The sequence below is a fragment of the Condylura cristata genome, unplaced genomic scaffold (genome assembly GCF_000260355.1).
Source record: "Condylura cristata isolate star-nosed mole 26May11 unplaced genomic scaffold, ConCri1.0 scaffold00001, whole genome shotgun sequence".
Lineage (NCBI taxonomy): Eukaryota > Metazoa > Chordata > Mammalia > Eulipotyphla > Talpidae > Condylura > Condylura cristata.
Genome location: NW_004567102.1, coordinates 43,372,570 through 43,378,569, shown reverse-complemented (window position 1 = coordinate 43,378,569; position 6,000 = coordinate 43,372,570). Strand labels below are relative to the sequence as shown.

General features: G+C 35.4%; 1 protein-coding gene across 1 annotated transcript in view; it reads right to left on the bottom strand.

The window, feature by feature from the left end:
- KLHL32 (kelch-like family member 32) overlaps window positions 1-6,000 on the bottom strand; it is a 167,453-nt gene that overhangs the window by 139,150 nt on the left and 22,303 nt on the right. The gene's annotated exons all lie outside the window — the stretch shown is intronic.

The following is a 6,000-nucleotide window of genomic DNA, read 5'->3' as shown; positions in this document are numbered from 1 at the left end:
TCCCGCCTGCCCCGGAGGTGACCACATGGCGTGGCAGACCTCTCCTGACCCGCCCGCTGCTCCCCTCAGCAGTGTACTTCGTTGATCTGCCTGTTCGGTTCCCCACTCTTTCTCTGGTGAAGCCTCTCGCCGCCCCTGAGCCTCTGGCCTGTACCCCAGTTCTGAATGCAGAAATAAATCTTAAAAAAAAAAAAAATCCTATGGCTAGCAGTTGTCAATTTTATTCATTTATTTTTGTTAATTATTTTTACATATCTATTTACATTATTGTTCATTTTATAACAATGTTTACTTCCCCTCCTGTCATCACCATAGCTCCCCACATTCCTCCCTCCTTCTAATCCCTCTCTGTCCCCCTGCCCTGTAGGGGCTCTCTGGTTTATAATTGTCTGTTTGTTTTCTCTTGAAATATTCAATATGTTTTGTTGAATATTTATGTATTGCTTTGTTGTGTTTTATATTGTAATAACCATACACTTCCCCCCTCCCATCTTATTTGGTTATCTAGGTAAATCCAGGAAACAACCCAAATGATAGATGATTGGATCAAGAAAATATGGTGTACATAAATATGATGGAATACTATTTAGCAATCAAAACAAGATAAACTCATACCACTTGCAGCAATATGGATGGAGCAGGAAGGGATTATGCTTCTGAAATAAGTCAGAAGGAAAAAGAAAAATATAAAATGGGTTCACTTATAGGAGAGTTGTCAATTTTAAAACCGTATTACATTGTCCTGCTTTGTACATCAGGGGATACAAGATACATTACCCCCAAATATGACACCCTGGCATATTGAATATTTTAAGAGAAAAGAGTGTAAAAAATAACTTTCAGAGGAAAGAGCTTCTCATCTTCCCCTGAAGCAGGTTAAAAAACCCTCATATGAGAGGTATCATATTATAGCTAGGTGAAGGAACAGGCTTATCCCCAAACAACATGCTTTCTTCAGGACAAATATGAATGAGTAAGCTTTGCTTCCCTGTGTACCCCCAGTTTACAACACTTAGCTAAATTTTTTATCTTATTACATTTTCCCAAGTCTCTTCCACTCTTCATCAAACCTGCATAAGAACACTCAGGCTTAACCACTTCTTTGAGTTTTCATTTCCTTATAAATGTTCCTATGTCATGAAAAACTTAAATGAATCTGTGTGCATTTTATCTGGTTAATTTGTCCTCCGTTACTAGGAGTACAGTTAAAAACTTAAAATGAAAGAGGAAAGTGTATATTTCCTTCCATGCATACAAAATACAGATGAGTTACTCTGACAATAGAAAGCACTTGAAACACTAAAATCATAATTTTATAATTATTAAACAGAGCAATGATTTGAACAATACTTTTTAAAGTCAGAATGTTCAGTTCAAATAGTGGCAAACTATATAGATTTATTTTCTTACTATTAACTAATGTCATTAAATACTTATGTTAAAATTCATATTTAGGATGAAAAAGGGATAGTACCATGCTTCCTAAATCAAAACACTAATAATACTATGAATATCTGTAAACAATGCAAAATCACAATTTCACCAGTGGACACTTAACACATCATCTGAAAAATTAAATAAAATTCTATTAACATTTGTCATTAATAATGTCACTAATAATGTTTATAACCCTGTTATGATTTTAATCATGTGGAAAATATTAATTTTTAATAAAAATAAAATTACCATATTTGAAATGACTCATATTTATACAAAAATATGACCACAAAGGAAATGGACTCAGAGTCTATGTTTGGACTAATGAACAATGATAAGTGTGGGCAAAGGTGAAGGATGACAAAAACAGGAAACTAAGTAACCTTGTATCAGAGGTGGAGCTATAAAGACCTTCAAATTAAGTGAGATGCACAAGGATTTAAGAAATATTCACACATTCAAAACATTTATTAACTCCACTATGTACTATTCCCTTCTCTGGAATCATAGTTTAAAACCAGCTAGAGGCCCTCCCTGGTGGTGCAGGGGGTTAAAGCACAGCATTGGGAAGCTTAAGTCACTTCAGCATGAGTTCGATCCCCGCCTGACCCGGAGGTGATCCACAGGGCGAGAGGCAGACCTCTCCTGACCCACCCGCTGCTCCCCTCAGCAGTGTACTTCGTTGATCTGCCTGCTCTGCTCCCCACTCTGTCTCTGGTGAATCCTCTCACCCTCCGCATCTCCAGCCTGTACCCCAGTTCTGTATGAATAAATAAACCTTTAAAAAAAATTAAAAAACCACCTAGAATAGGAAAACACTAATTTGAAGAGATATATACACCACCATGTTTATTGCAGCATTATTTACAATAGCTAAACGTTGGAGACAACATTAGTATTCATAAACAAATGGCTAGATGAAAAAGATGGGGTGGACACTTAATAGAATACCACTCAGCTATCAAAATAAACAAACAAAAAGATGAAATCAAGAGTTTACAACAACATGAATGGAGCCAGAAGATATGTTTAGTGAAATAAGTCAAATAGAAATAGAAAAAAATTCATATCACTTCACTCATATGTGGCATATAAATAAAACAAATCAACAAACCAAAAAAGACAAAAATAAACACTTGGATTATAAACCAAATTTAAAACAAAACAAAATAAGCTGTTACCAGAAAGAGGAAAGAAAATGTAGATAAATCAAGAAAATTGTACAATGTAAGGATGAAATAAAACTTTTAGTGGTGAGTAGTACTTAGTATGTACTGATTTTAATGTATAATGACACTTAAAATCTACATGCTATAATACAGTGCTTCTTCAATAGAACGTTTAAAAATAGGTAAAACAAAACAGACAACGTCCCTTTATTCATTCAAGGGGAAAGAAATAGCAAGTAGGTAAACAAGAAAATATTGGATAGTGATGGATACTGCATTGAACAAAACAGCATGATGTGATGTAATCAACAGACATTTCGCTTGAGTAATTAGGGAAAACCCCAGAAGAGATACAGTTGATCTAAAATATCACTTGATTGTACGAACATCAAAGTACTAAAGAATAATCAAAGTCAAAAACAAGAATGTTATCCACATTCTGGTTTTTGATATGAGTTATCTTTGAATTGCTACATGACTTTTTGGCATGAGTCACAGGGGAGGAGGAGAGTAGAGTCTGTTGTCTTGCTCAGTCAATAGGCTTGGGTGAGCTCAACAAGTGGGAGGATGAATCCCAGGAAGAATAGTGTGGGGGAAGTCAAAGGGAAAAAAGACTGTCAAACCCATCATGTTTGATACTTCACAATGACTGACATACAATCCTTCCTTTATCAATCCTAATAGTCTCATTGCACAAAATCTAAGATCACAAATGCTTTGTTTTTAAAATATATTTCAGTGAAGTTATCACTGCCCTTTTTGATATCCTACATATAACTTGCATACTGTTAATGAAAACAAAATCATCATGTTATCTCATGAAGAAACCATGCTAAAGATATCGCCCATGGTTTTAACTGTATATTACAAGAAAAGCAGAATCCTCATCTACATCACAACAATTTCCTTTATGTCTCAGAAATTACCTAATAATAGCTTAGCTGAATATTTTTTTTATTCACATATCACTAAAAACAAAACAAAAAAATAATAACTTCTGGTGTTTCTGGAAAAATTTCCAAGAATACTACCTATAGTAATCTACCAAGCCAAAGATATGAATCGAACCTTAAATTTAGGGTACAGAGTGAAGTAATTTTCCCAAAGTCACCAACCTAGCAAGCAACAGAGGAGGGATTAGAACCCAGACTAGTATGATTTGCATTCACACCCCTTATCATAGGCTGTGTTGCCTCCAGCATTAATAACACAGAATAGCTTGACCCACTTATTTTCCAAAGAGCAGAATCTTTTTACAATTGCTCAATAGCTTTCAACAGTTCAATTACAATAGATATATTTCCAGAAAAAATTCAGCATAACCATTTTCCCTTCTGGATCTTCTAAATTTAGCCTTGCAATCCAGAAAGACCTTTAGTAAATGCATAAGATTGTAAACTTTGTAGTTAAACTGTGATTTCAATTTCCAGCCTACTGTCAATGAGTTTGGTCAAATAGATAATTCCTCGGTGCCTTAATCTCTGTAAAAAAGGCCTTTATGATACTATTTCACAGCATGGTTTCAAGTTTTTTGTTGTTTCAAGTTTTTAATGAGTCAATGTAAGTTAAAATGCTAGTGACATTGCTAAGAACATAAGATCTACAAAAATGTTAGCTGTCATCATTGTTATACCAGAGTAAAAAAGGGCTAGAGACTTCAAGCCTATTTTACCACCTCCCATCTGTAATCTTGAATTACAGTCATTCTAAATCCAAGCATCCCTTCTTTCAAAAGTTGGCCTGATTCCATTTCACATTTATAAAAGTGAAGTTTCTGTTTTTGCTAACCTAAGGAAATCTGAAAAAGATTTTTGCTTTTACAACAAAAAGTGAAAATAGCTTTCAGAGTTAGTTCTGCAGCAGCTGTCAGAGAGGCAGTCCACACCCTGAGCAAGAGAGCAGCTCCACAGAGCTCCTGGCCCAGGAACCACTTTATTCAGGATGTGCATTTACCACATCATTCCTGATTTTACCTTGTGCTATTTTAGGTTCATATGGTTCTTTTGACATGACTTAACAGGTTATTTTTCAGATCTGGGAATGCCCAAGATTTAGTGGTAATTGCTTCTTCTCCTTACATGCTGTTGGATTACAGCAAGTTTTATAGGAATGCTCTAATTTTGGATAATGGGAGCAAAGAGTACAAAGGTGTAATAAATAAATGTGTAAAAGAAGGTAATGTGAAACCTATAAAAATTACTTGGAAGACACTGTTCATTATTCACTACACATAGGGCCCTTTCAATGAGAGTCTTGAGAAGGACTTTCCAGTGCTAGTATAAAGAAGCGAATTGCATCAATGCTCCTGCACAACTGATTTTGTTTTATTCATATACACTGTAAATCAAATAACCAATCAAGCATCACATTTTGCAGTGACTGCCAAGAATGTTAAGAATGAAATGTGTTCACACTCCTAAAAAAATATCTAAAACTTAAGAGTATGCATCATTTTTATTATTCTTTCTGGCTCATTTTAGGACAATTTCTTTTTTCCTTTGCCAGACACTTCTCACTTAAGTTAAACTTTACATTTTGGTGTAAATGTTTTTAACTGTATTATTTTTACTGAGGTAGTCATGACTTACAACACTGTATATGACTTAGGAAGGGGTTTGGGTTCACAACTCTTCAGATCTATGTTACACACCTCATCTACCGCCAAAACACCCAGTGCCTTAAACAATCTGTCCTGGAGGAATAGGAAATGGAAAGAGAGTGAGACATCCAGTGGTTATGTCAGTAAGACCTGCTTCCCAGTCTGTGGGAACAGGGTTAGAATCTGCTTCTGAGATAAAGACCTACTCACGAAGTGCAATAACATATGTTGAAAATCACAAATTGGGAAGTGACCTGTCACTACCAAATCTCCACTGTGTGTTCCCAGGTCTTTGGAAGAAAAGCATAGCTAAAGGTATTGAGCATCCTGGTAAGTGCTGGATGCTCAAAGATCAATAGCATAAAGTAATTCTTCAGGCTTCTATTCCTCATTTATTGTTCACAAACACATATACTAAATCCAAGTTCATAGGTAGAAAAATGACAGGTTTTTGACTTAGTAATTAACAAGTATTTGCTGAGGGCCCACCACATTACAGGCTTTCTTTTAGGTGCCTGGGAGAGCCGGTAAGTAAGATGGCCAAAATATGCACCCTGCTGAGCTTGCCTTCTATGTGAGAACAGATAGCCAAAACCAGCATGGGAAAAGAAACAACTTTATCATGTGTCAGGAGGTGATACTGCTATTTAAAAATTAAGCATGGCAAATGGGATCTGGGTAAAGGACTCACGTAAACAAATTATTTTACCAGGTACTGAAAATAGAAGTTATATAATTCTGAATGGTTAAGTTGGTTAAAATGGTACATACTGATTTAAACAAAATCTTTAAAGT